Raw genomic sequence first — 17,729 nt, 5'->3', positions numbered from 1 at the left:
ACTGATAATGAAAATACAATATGTAAACATTAAACATGCAATTAAGCAATGCTTAGAGAAGAAAGGATAGCTTCAAGTGCTTATATTTAAACACAAAGTCTTAAGTTTAAATGTCTAAATTTCCACATTTAGACATAAAGCCAGAAAAGGGGCACCTGGGTGGCTCAGTCAGTTGGGCATCCGACTTCAGCTCAGGTCATGATCTTGTGGTTCATGAGGTCGAGCCCTGCGTTGGGCTCTGTGCTGACAGCTCAGAGCCTGGAGCCTGTTTCGGATTCTCCCTCTCTCTGCTCCTCCCTCTCTCTCCCTCCCTCCTTCCCTCTCCCTCCCTCTCTCTGCTTCTCTCTCTCTGTCTCTCTCTCTCCCCCTCTCAAAAATAAAGCTTAATTTTTTTTTCAAAAAAGCCAGAAAAAAATATTAAACCAACAGAAAAAAGAATGAAGGAATTATCAAGATAAAACCAGAAGCCAACCAAAAGCTGTGAAAAGAAATAACATTACTAAGCCCTAGCATGAATGACAAAGAACAGAAGAAAGTAAAATACAAACTACCAACATCAGGAATAAAAGACCAATCATGACAAATCCTGCAGGCATTAAAAGGATCACAATGGAAAATTATAAACCATATGCCAAAAGATTTGATAACTTAAATAACCCACAAACTAATTGACTTTGGCTCAGGTCATGATCTCACAGTTCGTGAGTTTGAGCCCCACACCAGGCTCTATGCTGACAGCTGGGAGCCTGGAGCCTAATTAGGATTCTGGGTCTCCCTCTCTGCCCCTTCCCTGCTGGCACGTGCTCTCTCTTGCTCTCAAAAATAAAATTAAAAAAAAAAAAAAAAAGCATCATAAACCGTATTTATCAAGAACACAGACATCCTTAACAAAACAAACCCAAAAACAGGTAAGTGGACAAAACATCATGATCATGTAAGGTTATCCCAGGAATGCAAGATTGGTATCACTTTCAAAAATCAATAAATAGGGGCACCTGGGTGGCTCAGGTCATGATCTTGCGGATTGTGAGTTCAAGGCCTGTCGGGCTCTGTGCTGACAGCTCAGAGCCTGGAGCCTGCTTCGGATTCTGTGTCTCCTCTTCTCTCTGCCCCTTCCCTGCTCATGCTCTGTTTCTCTCTGTCTCTCAATAATAAACATTAAAAAAACGTTCCTTTAGAAAAAAAAAAATCAATAAATATATTTCACCAAAATAAATAACAGAATAAAGAATAAAAGCCATACAGTCACCTCACTAAATACAAAAAAGGGGGGGGGGGATGTGTGACAATATTTAACACCCATTCATAATTTAAAAGTTTCAGTAAAACAGGGAGTATCTTCCATCTGATTTCTTTTAATCTACAAAAAAACCCACTGCTGACATCCTATTTTATGGTGAAGGACAATGTTTTCCCTTAAGATCAGGAACGAGACAAGGATGTCCATTCTCACCACTGCTCTTTAACATTAGACTGAAAATGCGAGATGGTGCAATAAGGCAAGACCAAGAAAAAGCTTGTAAGATGAGGAAAGAAAGGAATAAAACGGTCTTATTCACAAATTATCTGACTATTTTTGTAAAGAAAGTCCTAAAGAATCTACAAAGAGTCCTGGAACTAAACGAATCTGAACTCAATTTAAAGTAACTATGGCATTTTTGTATACAAAGAACATTTACAAAATTTCATTTGTAATAGCATCAAAAAGATTTTTTTTTTTTTTTTTTTATTTTTTTTTTTTTTTGGGACAGAGAGAGACAGAGCATGAACGGGGGACGGGCAGAGAGAGAGGGAGACACAGAATCGGAAACAGGCTCCAGGCTCTGAGCCATCAGCCCAGAGCCCGACGCGGGGCTCGAACTCACGGACCGCGAAATCGTGACCTGGCTGAAGTTGGACGCTTAACCGACTGCGCCACCCAGGCGCCCCGCATCAAAAAGATTTTTAATACATGCAAGATCTCTACAGAGAACATTAAAATGTTACTGTCTAAAAAAAAAATGTTTAATGTTTTATTTAGTTTTGAGAGAGTGAGAGACAGAATGCGAGCAGGGGAGGGGTGCGGACACAGAATCTGAAGCAGGCTCCAGGCGCTGAACTGTCAGCACAGGGCCTGCCTGACGCAGGGCTCGAACCCACGAACTGTGAGATCATGACCTGAGCCAAAGTTGGACACTTGACCAACTGAGCCACCCAGGCGCCCCTAAAAGATTTTTTTAATATTTATATTTGAGAAAGAAAGAGCGCAAGCAGGCAAGGGGGCAGAGAAACAGAGACAGAATCTGAAGCAGGCTCCAGGCTCTGAACTGTCAGCACAGAGCCCAACACGGGGCTCCAACTCACAAGCAGTAGGATCATGACCTGAACCGAAGTCAGACGCTTAATGGACTGAGCCACCCAGGTGCCCCAAAATGTTACTTTTTATTACATGTATATAAATTAACACATTAACATAACCTCACATTATATGATTGATATGTTAACATATTAATATGTAAAAATCCATTTTAATAGGTTGATGTAGAGATCTTCCACACACGTTTACAACACATGTTAAAGATGAACTAAATAAAAGGAGAGATATACAACTGTATCAGTCATCGCTGTGTAAGAAACAATCCCAAAACTTAACAGCTGAAACAAAATTATCTCAGTTTCTAAGGGTCAGGAATCCAGAAGCAGCTTAGCTGGTGGGTCTGGATCAAGGGTCTCTGATGAGACTGTAGTCAAATAAATAATAGTCAACTGAAGGCTAGAGGAGGATCTGCTTCTAAGGTCACTCAAGGCTATTGGCAGAAAGCCTCAGTTCTTTGTCACGTAGATGTTAGGAGACAATAATCCATGGGACCTACATTTCTGCACATTTTGCAACTGAAGATGGACTGCCCTTTGTTCTAAACTATGTTTCAAAGGTATCTATAAAATGAACAGACTTAGAAGATAAAGAAAGTCACCTCCAAAGCAAAGAGCAGGTATGCTTACTGCACATCTAAAAATATCCAGTTTTGGGGTGCCTGGGTGGCCTCAGTAGGTTAAAAATTTGACCCTTGATTTCGGCTCAGGTCATGACCTCATGGTTTATGAGACCAGGTCCCACATCAGGTTCCATGCTTGGGATTCTCTCTCCCTTGTTCCCTCTCCCTCTCTCTCTCTGTCCGTCTCCTTGTTCATGCTGTCTCTCAAAATAAACATTTAAAACATAAAAAAATAAATAAAAACATCCAGGTTCCCCGTGTCCAAAGTTCCTCTCCTGAAACATAGCCCACTGCATATGTAGGTGTCATCTGGCCCTCTTCATGTTACCAGGTGTGAAATGGAACTCAAGGAACTGGTGCAAAAATGCCAAAACCCTAGCTACTCCTCCTGTAATTGTGACAGTCTTTCCAATCTGACCCAGGGGCCTCATGTCTTTTATCAGCACCCATGAAACTGTAGTAACCTAACTTGAGAGCTTGCAAGTAGGGTAAAAACTCAGACCCTTCACGGTCTTGACATTAGGTCTCTCTACAATATGGCATCTGGTTTTTTCTACAGTGAGTGATGAGGAAAAGACCAGGAACAAGCCACTGTATCTTTTTTTAACCTAATTTTAGAAGTGACATACCATCACTTTTCCCATACCCTATTGATCACACACATCAACCCTAATCAATGTGCAAGTTGGCCTATGAAACAGTGCAAATACCAGACAGGGATCAATGGGAACCATGTGAGAGGCTAACTACCACATTCAATATTGGTACAGATCAGTTTTCCCTATATATATCTACAGAGCAACACAATCCCAATCAAAATCCCAAAAGACTTTCTTTTTATAGAAATTGAGACCCTGAAACACAAAAGAGCCAGACCGGCCAAACAATGTTGGAGGATTCACACTATTTGATTCCAAAAGTTATGGTAATAGAGACACTGTGACACTGGCATAGGAGAAACAAATAGATCAATGAAACAGAATTGAGTCCAGAAATAGATCTACACATATAAATTCAAAGGATTCTGAATAAAGACACAAAGGCTAATCACTGCAGCAAAGAAAAGGTGTTTCGTTTTTGTTTTTTTTTTTTCCAAACAATGGTGTTGGAATTGGATAAATGTATTTTTAAAAATGAACTTTAACCTCCTACTTCACACCATGCAAAATAATTCAGGATGGATCATGGCCTTATAGGTAAGGGTTACGACTATGAAACTTCTAAAAGAAAGCACAAGAAATTATTTTCATGACTTTTGGATAGGCAAAGCTTCTTATGACTCAAAAAACAATCTATTTTTTTTTCATTTTTTTAACATTTGTTTATTTTTGAGAAAAACAGAGACAGAACATGAGCGGGAGAGGGGCAGAGAGAGAGGGAGACACAGAATCTGAAGCAGGCTCCAGGCTCTGAGCTGTCAGCATGGAGCCCGACATGGGGCTCAATCCCATGAACCCGAGATCATGACCTGAGCCAAAGTCCGACGCCCAACAGACTGAGCTACCCAGGCACCCCAAAAGGCATATCTATTCAAGAAAAAACTTGATTATTTAGACTTTGTCAAAATACACTATTAAAGAAAAAACAAGACAAACTACAAATTAGGAGAAAATACTTTTTTTTTTTTAACGTTTATTTATTTTTGGGACAGAGAGAGACAGAGCATGAACGGGGGAGGGGCAGAGACAGAGGGAGACACAGAATCGGAAGCAGGCTCCAGGCTCTGAGCCATCAGCCCAGAGCCTGACGCGGGGCTCGAACTCACAGACCGTGAGATCGTGACCTGGCTGAAGTTGGACGCTTAACCGACTGCGCCACCCAGGCGCCCCAGGAGAAAATACTCTTAACACATTGATCTGACAACTTGTATCCAGACTATATTACACACCAATAAAAAGATAACCAATTTTTTATTTTTTTTATTTTTTTTTTAATTTTTTTTTCAACGTTTATTTATTTTTGGGACAGAGAGAGGCAGAGCATGAACGGGGGAGGGGCAGAGAGAGAGGGAGACACAGAATCGGAAGCAGGCTCCAGGCTCTGAGCCATCAGCCCAGAGCCTGACGCGGGGCTTGAACTCACGGACCGCGAGATCGTGACCTGGCTGAAGTCGGACGCTTAACCGACTGCGCCACCCAGGCACCCCATATAACCAATTTTTTAAACATGCAGAAAACTTGGAAGACAAATTCACAAAAGAAAATACACTAATTATCAATAGCTGTATGAAAAGCTACTCAACATCATTAGCCACCAAGGAAATCCAAAATAAAACCACAATGAGAAACCATTTCATACCTTATAAATGGCTAAAATTAAGGCTGATTATCCAAATGTTGGCAAGAATGTAGAGCAACTAGAATTCTCATATATTCATGGTGGGAATATAAAGTAGAAAATCACTTTGAAAATGTGGGAATTTCTGACACAGTTAAACACACATCTGCCTATAAACTCACAATTCCATTCCTAGGTATTTACTCAAGAAAAATGAAAACAACTGTTTGCAAGAAGACACGCATAGGTCTTATTCTTAATGGTAAAAAACTGGAAGCAACTCAAATGTTCATCAACAGAAGAAAAGATAAACTGTGGTATATTCATCCAATTTAATTTAATTAAGCAATAAAAAGAAAAACTGATATATTCCACTTCATGGATAAATCTGGAAATGCTAAGCAAAAGAAGCTAAATGCAAAAAAGCACACTGCATGAACACAGAACAAAACTAATCTACCTTGTTAGATATCAGAGTGCTTGGGGAAGAGGGAACTGGATAAAAAAGGCAAAGAGGGAACCTTTTGGGATGACAAAAATGCTCAATATCATCTTTTGGGCACTGGGTATTGATCTAATCAAAGTGAGATCTGTACATTTCACTGTATTTAGTTTACACCTTAATATAAATATATGCAAATACAGAACATAAATATATAGAATATATAATACATATATAAGTAAATCAAAAATAAATTTAAAAACAATTCATGAGCTCACTGTATTAATTTTCCCTTTTTCCACCTAGTCTTGGGTTGTCCAGACTTATATTTAGCGTATATATACATACATTTGTGTGTATTCAGTAAATATTAATCATCTACCAGTGCCAAATACTCTGCTAGGTTCCAAAATAACTATAAGTTCATGGCCACAAAGGTTAACCGTATAAGGGCAAAAAAACACAAAAATAAGAACAACACATGACATGACGGTTTCCATTATAAAGGTATACACAGGGTCTTGTGAGAAGGGGAAAAGAGCACAACACATTGCCCAAAAGAAGAGTCATGTATCAGAAAAACCTTTCCATTAGGTAGAGGATGAAAAGCAGGTGTTTGGACATGTGAACAAGCAGGAATGACCACTGCAAGAAGAGAAATACCACATATAAAGACAGAGAGACAAAAGGTCCAACACAGTAGGGAGCTATGAGCAGTGTTTTGGGAGCTGAGCGAGCCTAACACAAAGTGACATGAAATGCTGGCAAGGCAGGTAGGTACCATGCCAATACTAAGATACTTGGATTACAAAGGGCATGAAGAGCCACTGAAGAGTTTAAAGCAAGGAAATGACACAAATTCATGATTAGAAATATCACTCTGTTAATAGTCTAAGAGACAGCCTAGAAGGGAGTGATGGTGTAAGCAGATACCTGTCAGAAGACAAATGCATGCAAACAAGCAAGTCATGTTTACATTTACTAAACCAACCAATGGCACAGGGACTGAAGAGAAATTTAAGAATCCCCAAATGAACAGAAAATAATGGGTAAAGATTAAAATCAGAGAGTTCACAGGAAAAAAAAATAATATAGAGGGCTCTTAACCATATGAAAAGATGCCTGGCTTCACTTGTAAGAGAAATATTAATTAAAACTACACTGAGATACCATTTTTCGCCTATCGTATTGGCAAAAATCCAAAAAGCTTGATTACACACTGTGTTGGCAAGGGTATAGGGAAACAAGTATTCTCATATACACGCTATTGTTACAACGTCTATGAAACACAGTTTAACAATATCAAAATTATACCTGTTATATTCTTTGACCCAGCAATTCCACTTCTAGGAATTTATCCTACAGACACATGGGCATATGTACAGAATAATATATGCAACAGTGTTGCTTGATGCAAGATTCTTATAATTTTTATAATGGTAAACACTGGAAACAATACAGCTGTCCACCAATGGGCTTTAAAAGAAAATACTTTATTCCGCCTTCTTTTAAATTATTTTATGGTAACTGGTGTTTTATACTACCAGTTAAATTGTGGTTCATAAGTAAAAAGGAACAGCAGCTTTTGAAAAGTGGAGAGAAGTAGAGAGCGTGCATAAGCAACCAGCACTTTATACACTACTGCGTTAAGATCTCCAAGGTATATTATTCAGTGGGGGGGGGGGGGGGGGGGAAGTAAAAGGTGGGGCACCTAGGTGGCCCTGTTAAGAGTCTGACTTCAGCTCAGGTCATGATCTCAAGGTTCGGGAGTTTGAGCCCCATATCAGGCTTCGAGCTTACAGTGCCAGAGCCTGCTTAGGATTCTCTCTCTCTCCCTCTCTCTCTGCTCCTCCGCCTCTCACTTTCTCTCACTCTCTCTCAAAATAAACAAACTTAAAAAAAGAGAGAGAGAGAGAAAGTAAAAGGCAAAGCAGTTTCCAACACTAATGTAAAACATCTGGGGGCAGGAGGAGGGGAAAAGAGAAAGATGGGATAAATGTACTTATTAACGGCTGTATTTTTTAAATCCCCTGAAGGATATGTAAGAAATCAGTAACGTGAGTAAACTACTGTAGAAATTTGGGAACTAGACAGATGGGAAAGGCTATGAATGAGAAACTTTTGATTGTGTATCTTTTTTCCTCTTTTTGCTGTTTCACTTTTGAAGTACTAATATGCATACAGTATTTATTTTTTAAAAAACCTTTGCGTCGGGCTCTGTGCTGACAGCTCAGAGCCTGGAGCCTGTTTCAGATTCTGTGTCTCCCTCTCTCTCTGCTCTGCTCCTCCCCTGTTCATGCTCTGTCTCTCTCTGTCTCAAAAAAAAAAATAAACGTTAAAATAAATAAATAAATAAATAAATAAATAAATAAATAAATAAATACCTTTGAAAATACTGTATCAGAATCAACAAGATTTGGTAATTCATTGGATATGAGAAGTAAAGGAGAAAGATCAAGAAGACTCCAGGTTTCTGACTTGATAACAAATCTAGTCATCCCTTACAACTTAAAAAAAGGTATCTGTGTTATTAACCCAGACAGGATGTTAAAGGGTAGAGGTAGAGGAAAGCAATTCAGTTTTGAATATGTTGTACTGGAGGTATTGTGTCCAATACAGTATACAAGAAAAAGAAGACAGGATATTTAGGAGAGAGGTCAGGGATATAGTTCATAGTAGAAGCCCTGGAAGAAGAAAACATTTTTATCAGCCTAATTTGTCTAGGAACTATTTACTCAATAAACCCAATTAAATCAGAAAATAAACGAAAAATGCAATTCAAAGAGACAACATAAGGCCACATATTCATATCCTTTTGTCACAGACATCAACCTCTCACTAAAACTTTACTTAATGCATTTAGATAAATTCCCAAATACAACAGATTAGAAACACCAAAAAAGACCATGGATGAAGCTACGAGAGGCAACATTTGGCAGGAGCATGAGGCAGCAAGAAATGATGATGATGATGGTACCACCAATACCTCAAGAAGTATAGCATTCTTCAAGGGCTCTTCTTAGGAGTCAAAGTCTCATATTTTATCATCTAAGACTTGGCCAAAAAGTCCCTCACTTCAAGAGGTTTTTCATGATTCCTGTACTCTCAGCTTGACATGATTAATCAATTTCCTTTTATCAAATTCCCAATTTCAGATATTTTGTTTACACCTTCCTGAAAACACTTTATTCTGCCTTGTTTTCAATTATTTTCTAATTATAACTGGTATTTTATACAACCAGTTTCTTTCTTCCTACTTGAATATACATTTCATAATTGAAAAAATATCTTTTATCTTTATATTTTGGAGCATGAATTTCTTGTATAGTATATAACATATACCATTTAACAAACAAACAATTTTCCATCTTGGCCTTCTCTAAAGTGATATGAGTGGACTTTGCACAAATACAATATCCCTGCACCAACTTCTAATGGTTTTTTTGTTGAGTACTTACCATCTTGGCACCAGGGTAAGCATTTGGTCTGGCTTATCTGCCCCCCACCCAAAAAAAAAAAAAAAAAAAAAAAAACAACGAATGAGATTAGTGGTAATAGGAGGTGACAACTAACACGTTTGGGGTTTCTCTCATGGGAGATAAAAATGTTCTACAATCAGATTGCAGTGATGGTTGCATAAACTTGTGAATGTACTAGAAAACAATTGTACACGTTCATTCAGTGAATTATATTGTATGTGAATTATAGCTGAATTAAGCTGTTTTTAAATGTGAGATATCTATTACCGCCCACTTTACAGATTCAGAAACTGAGGCTTAGCAAAATTAGTAATTTGCCCATGGTGACAACGCTAGCTAGTAATGGAGACAGAATAAAAACCTAAGTCAAGTTTACAGGCTTAACCACCAAGCTCTTTTGCCTTCCTTAGAAAGGGCTTTGCTCATCAAGCATTACATCAAATGCCTACATATGCTCCTACTGCTGTTCAAGTCTTAAATGCTACTGACCTTCCAAACTCCCAACTAGAACTACAAAGCTTTGACCTCCAATTATATTATATCATAAAGGGAGAAGAGAAGGAAAGTCAATAGCCAAAGAGAAATTTACCAAAGAGACAAAGAAAAAAAAAAAAGGTGCTCAAGACTTGTATTTCAAAGCTTGCCATTTTGAGCATAAAACTAAATGAAAGCCTTGAAATAGCTGCACTGCTACTACCAAGAGTTGGTGGGCAGGCCTAGTTCAGTTGAGCTGGGGTTAACTACGGGCTTCCCGGATTAATTCTACCTAGACCAGGGTTTCTCATCCTTGTAACTATTGATACATTGGGCCAGATAATTTTTTGTTGTGGAGCGTTGCCCTACGCAATGTAGGGTGTTTAACATCCCTGACCTCCACCCACTAGATGCCAGTGGCACCACCCTCCCCCATTCCCCCAGTTATGATAGCCAAAATGTCTCCAGACCTTGCCAAATGTCCTGGTGTGAGGCACTGGGGAGGGAAGGGGTGTCCCAAACACCCCCATCTGAGAACCACTGGCCAAGGCTAGAGGTAATGATGAAGAAGGACTAGCTATCTGATGTTAACTAGCATGTACGGTAACTTTAGACAAAAACTTTAACAGCTTTGTATCTCTGATGTACAAAAATTGTACATATTTAAGATATGCAACCTGGTGTTTTGATACTATGCACATGCACTGTGAAAAGATCACCACAGTCACATTAATTAACATCACTTACACATGGTTATCATTTGTGATTGGGGACAGAGGGGGTGACAGACAAAACCCCTTTAAACCTATCACTTCCCAAGGCTACACGGAAAAAAAATTCATTAAAAAAAAAAAAAAAACTGTGAAGCTGGCGGTGAGGGTGTTATGTAGGGATTCAACAGGAACAAAGTCCATGTAGTCCTGCCAACATCCCCTGATTTCTGTACAGTTCAGCATCTAAGGCCTCTGACACCCTAGGAGAATATCAACTACAGAAAGGTACTACTAAACATCAGAAAATAGATCTAAAGGATGTAAGAAATGAGAACTGCTCCCTTTGACTGGTTTGAAGCAAAATCAGTTTCCCTTATAATTAAAACTAAGTGTCCCTCATCTCTGGAGGAACTCTTGAAATAACAAGGTCAAGGTTGCTACCCCTGCCAGGGAACAGGAGCAAACGAAATGACAGCACAGGTAAAAACCAAATGACAACTGAAGGGGGAAGGCAGTAGTGAGACAGGAGAAGCAGACAGAAGACAGAGCTGGCCCTATACAAAATTTATTTGCCCTCTCAAATCTCCCTTCCTGCCTTTATATACCTCGTTAACACCAAGTTAAGGGCTCTCAATATGCTCAATGTTGGCCCTTGGTCGTTCAAAGTCTAGCACTGTAGTCTCTCCATTCAGAGCAATGCCCCCCTCAAGGTGCCACAGGCTCTAAAAATATTATAACTCTCTAAAAATTGCACCTCTCTCAGTTCATTTTAGACGAGAGAGGGGGAGAAAGAGTCAAGTAAAACAAGCTCCATCTCAAGTACGTGCTACAAGTAACTTCTGCCCAATAAACATATACCCCCCCCCAAAAAAAGAAAAAAGAAAGTGATTACCTTCACTCATAATCAAAGAAATGCAAATCTGTACAAGATAAAAATTTCATATCAAATTGGCAAGAAGCATAAGGTTTAATAAAGTCCAATGTTGGTGAACATGTAACAGGCATACTCATAAACCACTGGTCAGTGTAAATTGTTACAATCTAAACACTCGAAAGAAAAAATCATGATACATCCTCATAAAATAATCATTTTTAATTATGTTGATCTATATGTGCCAATATGAAAACTGCTCTGTGACATTAGCTAGGCAAAAAAGTAAATTGCAGTTAAAAAAAAAAAGGACGGTACAATATAATACTATTTGTATAAGTTTTTTGAAAAATAAACTCTCTAGAAACGATTAACAGTGGATTGCCTGTTGGGGGGGGGGAGGACAAGTAGCTTTTATTTTTACTTTTTTGTGCCATCAGAATGTTTATCATATACATGTATAACTTTTAACCTAACGTATAAAATTATTTAAAGTCCTCTAAGCCCCATCAACTATCCACACACAGCCCTCTCACCATCAACTATCCACACACAGCTCCTCCCCCATCTCCATATCAGAAGGTTGACTAAAATTGCCTGACTGAATTTCAGCTAGTAGAGGATATACTGTGGAAATAGATTTTGGGTATACATCTGGGGCTTTTCTTTAAGATCTCTTCACTCTAAAACCACTTCTGAGATGAAAAAGAAAAAGAATCCCTACACTGCCCAAAGCACCACAAACTCTCATTTCCTATTGCCTCCCCCCCACCCCAACCATCCTCTCCTAGAAAGAGGCAATGCTTATGGTTATTACATTCCCTCTTCCTATCAGTTTTATATTTAGTGTTGGCTAATTTCATTCTCCCACATAAAGAAGAGCAACCTCAACTGTTACTCAAAGAAGCCTTAACAGCAGGGATCTTACTGTCTGGTTCTCAGTTCCCACCACCTTGGTGCAGGTGGCCAACCAGTACCCTAAACTTCTACAAGGCAAGATCTCAGTCCTTGTTATTGCATCATCTCTGGCATTCTGCATATGGGAGCTTAACGTTTGTTCATTTGAACTGAATCAGGTTAAAGCATTCTCTGTCAAAGGGAGAGGCAGGTTAGAGGAGTACTTCCAGGTCATGGCCCTTTAAAGATGCTTCCTGCTTTAACCAGTCTTCCTCCAGTCCCCTTAGCCACTTAGAAGTTTTGCAACTAAACTAAGCACTTCTAATTACTGCCTATTATTAATGCCTAGTCGTTAGAACACAATAACTATTACGGATATGCTTAAATATCTCAGATTAATGGCTTTAAGCAACTAAATTTTGCTTATCTGAGTTTAATCTTCATAATTTTCTCCCTGTGCATGATCATCCCTCCCACCTAAAACAATTACAGTCTCAAAGCAACAAACCTACCCTATTTTTGCACTAGTGAGAAATGGCTAAAAACCCTTTTCATTTATAGGGGAAAATGGTTATAATCAGCTTCATAACATTATAATGTGAGGAAGAGCAGACCTCTACACACTGAGGAGTCAAAACTGAGAACCATTTGCCAGCTTCTTAAATATGCTTCAAAAGTAAATACATTTTCAGAGAAAATACTGGGCTTACTTTTAAACTAAGTATTTCTGGAATTTTTAACATTTCCAAACAGGAATACTCAAACCAAACACAATTTTATCGAAATATCTATTTAAACTGGAAGTGACAAATGACTGGTGTAGCAAACGGAGTTTAAAAGTGAAAAAAATACAGTCATACACATCCATCTTATAACAAAATAAAGTTCAATACTAACCTCAAAATCACCCTGGCTTACAAGTTTCAAGAAGAATAAATGAATGCCATGTCAAGTAACGTTGCACAACGAAAGATCAACTAACTCCAGAAAAGAGACATGCAAAAGGTTATCTTCTGAGACAACTTAAGTGGACTGAATGCCAGATAAAAATTATTAAAACCAGACTCTGAAACAGATGTTAACCTTGAAATATTACTTCTTGATTGAATGAATGGAGAAGGGAATGAAGAATAATATGCTATCTGGCAGGAATTTTAAATATTACTTAAATCCTGAACAAAACAATACAGACCATATAGAAGCTTCTAAGCTTCCATGAGAAACTAAGAGTTACCCCAATTCCACCATATGAATATGACTGTGACTTTGGATAAATTACAATCTGAACCTAATTTCTCATGCATATCATAACTAAGGTGATGATCATCTTTAAGTTTCTTTATAGCTCTCTAACACTAACAAAGGAAACATAAATTTATTCTTTTCTAACTTATATACACTACTTGCCATCCAAGCCAAATCACAGTTAAATTGTTAGTTCTAGGCACATATGATCAAAAAAGTTGCAATGAGGAAGTCAAAGGACAATCCTAATTCTTCAAGAGGGAAAAGCAAAAAAAACAAAACAAAACAAAACAAAAACAAAACACAACTTCCCAAAATATTCCCTTCCTCATAAAGTATCATTCCTCATCAGAGCAAGTTCTGTCTAATACAGGGTATCACTTTGTTGTTAGGTTTACCAAGTTATCGATAAAGTCAAGTCCTCAAAATGTTACTCTTTGTGACTGTTAAAGCTGCAGAACAATTTTTAAGTAAACTTAATAAAGCAACTTCTATCAACAGCCAGCTCAGACTACCTGTCAAATAACCTTAGCAACATTTCATGACATCTCATGACAAGAATCACTGTCATCACATTATCTCCTGCAATTCCTGGAAAAAGTGAGGGAAAAGACAGACATAATTAGACAGGAATAAAAGCAACAGGAAGAATACAAAAGCTGCTGTGAAAACAAAGCTCATACAAGGAGAATCAATCTCAAAAAAAGGAGAAAATAATAAAGAGAACAAAAGTTCTTTAAAACGAAACACCAATCCAAATACTACCTTGTCATTTAAAATATTTAACCCCTAAGGTAAAACCCAGCTGCAAAAATGGTAATTTTTTAAACAGCAAAAAAAAAAGAAAAAGAAAAAGAAAAAAAGGCAAAAAAAATTAGCTACTTCAGTAATCAAAGAATGTCAAAAGTGCACCTTTTCTCTATGTATTTGCAAGTTTATTTCAAAGGAATAACGTTCGGACCTAAGATGTGTTTTTTATAGTTAAGTTTTTGAGAATACATCTAACATAAGTCCCATGTTGAAACTTTCACCTACATATTCACCGGTATAAATTTTAATTAGGTTTTCTGCTATCACCAGGTGATACAAGATTAACTGTTCCACAAACTGACCTGCATACAACCATGGGAATGCTCATCTTACTGTCCCTAAAAATGCTTAACATCTCTGACAAATGTGCTGCATATATAAAGTGTCCTTTCCAGCCCTTATTTTGCTTAATCCCATTTTTGTGTTTTTAACTATTTTACTTATTACGTAAGTTAATACCAAAAATGCTCTAGCTTGGAACTTTACAGGGGTCAGTTGAGAACAATGATCGTATTGCCATGCAAGTTTGAAATAACTGTAACTTATTTACAGCTCGCTCTTACAATCACGCTTGAATTTTTAAAGTTTATTAGGAAGACAGTGGAAGACTCCCAACTCACTAAAGACCTATGGCCAGCCTTCGACATTAAAGGCTGTATCCCAAGTTTCCGAAACTAGTAAGGGTAGGGTCGTTCAGGACAGCACTGCCCATCCATCACTTCATAATAAAAGTGTGAAAACAGCGTTCAGAGCACATCCTTCAAAGCAAAATAAAGGGTTCTCTTTTACTGGGTTAGTTGGGATTCTTAAAACGTGTGTTGAAAGGGTAGCAACCTGCTCTTTCAAACCCTTCCCGGAGTTTACGCGTTCCCCGGGAAGGAAGGCAGTAACAAGGCAAGTCTGAAGGCGAGGCACCGCATTTCAGGGTTCAGATCCACTCCCTCAAAATAACTGTACTTCTGCTTGGCGCAGCTTGAACGTACGTACCAAAAAACAACAGCGGCAACATACAAGATTCTTCTTCTGACCAAAACTTTTCAAGTGTCACTAAGATAACAGCGCAAAAATGTTAACTGTTTCCAACTGCACACCATTTTCATTGTCACTCCAACTCCAAGGCTTCCTAAAGGAAAGCCAGAACCCAGCTGTCGCCCAGGAGGAGTCTCTCCAGCCAGTACTTGCGCTCTCGCTCCACCAGGTCCTCAGGTTCCCCCAGCACCAGCTCCGAGAGCGCGGTTAGCGCGCTTTATGTCCGGCGATTGGCAAGTAACAGTGCAAAAATGTCACTCTAGCAGCCCGCTTCCTCGCCCGGAGCGAAGGGCTGGGCGGCGCGGGCGAGGCGCGCGGGGACCCGGCGAAGGGGCGAAGGCGCCCGAGGCCCGCACGCCGCCCGGGGTTCAGCCCGGACCCGCGCTCCCCACCCCTCGCCCGGAAGGGGGAAAACCCGCCAGCGGGAGGATTCAACAGGAGCACCGCGCCGCCCGCCTGCCGCCCGGGAAACAGCCGCCGGCCGGCCGGGACGCGGGGGGAGGGGCGGAGGCGGAGGCGGCGGGGCGCGGGCGACCCGGCTGCGGGGCGCGGACCCCCGCCCGCGCGCAAGGTCACCGCCCGCCGCCGCCGCCGCCGCGGGCGCCCCGGCTGGGGCCAGGGCGGCAAGTTTAATTTCCAGAGGCTGCGACTGAGCCCGCGGCGTGGAGGGAGCGCGCCGGCGGCGGGGCCCTCCCCACCCCCACCGCGCAGCCCGACCCACGCCCCCGGCCCGCGCCCCACTCCTCCCGGCCCCGGCCGCCGCCAGGGAGCCGGCGGCTGCAGCCCCCGATGCCGGGAGGAGACTCTCGGCTGGCAGGCGGGCGGCGCTTAAGCCCCGCCACAGACACTGCCGCGGTGGCGGGCGCTGAAAAATGGAGCACGGAGACCAGAGAAGAGAGACATTTTCTTTCCGTTAACTGAATTGTTTCCTACCTCCGGGTGCCCGACTCGCTACTCCTCTCACTCCGCTGCTCTCCGGGATCCGCCGCCGCCGCCGCATCCAATCGCCTCCTCCCCCCCCCCTCCCCTTCCGCAGCCAGCCCGGCCGTTCCTCCTCCTCTCCGCTTCAAAATGGCGCCAAGCGCTCTTCGGCGGCTGCTCCAATCGAACCGCCGCGGACAGCACCCGGGGGCAGGCAGCGCGGGGCGTGGGTGCGCAGCGCCCCCTGCCGACCAGACAGCCCCGGGCGCGCGCCCGCCGGCCCTCTGGGCTCTCCCCGCCCCGTCCCCGCGCGCGCGCGCGCCCGGCTCCGACTCCGCCCCGCCCCGTCGCGCGCGCACGCAGCCACGGGGGCATGCCGCCGCCGCTGTGGCCGCGGTGGCCGCCAGACACGCAGCTGTCAATGATTTCTCTGCCTCTGCGGCGGTCCTGGACTTTTTGGGAAAACCACATAAATTGTTATAGATCTCTAACTTTGGGGATAAAAGTTGGGTATTGCTTTAAAACACTGAAATTGAGTACTGACGTTGTGCTGGGTAAATGAAATGGGTATTAACTACTTTGCTCTTTATTTGGTAACTCTTACCTAGTATTCTCAAAATACCAGAGAGTAGTTTTTTTTCTACGCTGTATTATGTCTCTACTTAATCCGTACCTTTCCCATTCTGAGGAATTATTTAAGCGGCAGGTGGGTAGAGTGTCAGTGGTTCAACCTGTAACAAAACATTTCACTCATATGTTAGGTTATCACAGTTGTCATGATTGGAGGGAGAAATAATCTGAATACCGTGAAGGAGCCTTCCATTTAGGTCTCTAACCCCCTTCACCTGCGGGAGGTGCCGGCTCCTCCCTCCTGCAGCTTTGGGGAAGTGTATTAAGAGTTGATCAGGATGGGCTAAATGGGTGCGAGGCACTAAGGAGGACACTTGTTGGGATGCGCACTGGGTGTTCTGTGTAAGTGATGAAGCACTAAATTCTTTTCCTGAAATCATTATTACACTATATGTTAACTAACTTGGATTCATATTTAAAACAAACTATGTATATTGGCTCCAAAAAAGAAAAAAAAAAAAAAAAGAGTTGACCTGGCAATTACCCTTAGGACAGAGAGGAAAAAATATTTAAGGCCTCAAAGAAGCATAGTTTCTGACAAAAGAAACCGTGTTTTATACAACAGGAAGTGGATTTCCAGAAATTTGTAATAGAAACCTTCATTTAAAGCAACACTCTTTAGGAAAACTGGAATCTGAATGAAATTGGTATTAAAGCAAAAATAAACTTACGTGTTAGGGCTTTAAAAAATAACCAAGTGTGGGGACAAGGATGTGTGTAGTAAATAAATCTCTGTACCTTCCTCTGAACTTTACTGTGAACTTAAAACTCGTCTAATAAAAATGAAGTCCAAAAAACAACAAAATTCTAATTCATCAGGAGAGATATAATAGGATGTGGCATAATTTAAGACAGTTAAGAACATAAACCATTTAAAAGTCAGCTGTCGCTGCTGCCGACCTTGAGAAAGAGGAATTATATGGGAATCATATTTTAAAAATGCTGATTTTATACAGACTTGGTTAG

At 40.8% G+C, this 17,729-nt stretch overlaps 1 protein-coding gene across 1 annotated transcript in view; it reads right to left on the bottom strand.

Annotated features, from left to right (window-relative positions):
• Positions 1–16,309, bottom strand: part of PDS5B (PDS5 cohesin associated factor B) — a 196,046-nt gene extending 179,737 nt beyond the window's left edge. Inside the window, 1 exon segment of the mRNA XM_043576591.1 lies at positions 16,146–16,309. The gene's annotated coding sequence lies outside the window, so the exon portion shown is untranslated.
• Positions 16,310–17,729: the final 1,420 nt, after the last annotated feature.

The sequence above is a fragment of the Prionailurus bengalensis genome, chromosome A1 (genome assembly GCF_016509475.1).
Source record: "Prionailurus bengalensis isolate Pbe53 chromosome A1, Fcat_Pben_1.1_paternal_pri, whole genome shotgun sequence".
Taxonomy (NCBI): Eukaryota; Metazoa; Chordata; class Mammalia; order Carnivora; family Felidae; genus Prionailurus; species Prionailurus bengalensis.
The sequence above is the reverse complement of the archived record's forward strand: the minus strand, read 5'-3'. Positions and strand labels throughout refer to the sequence as shown.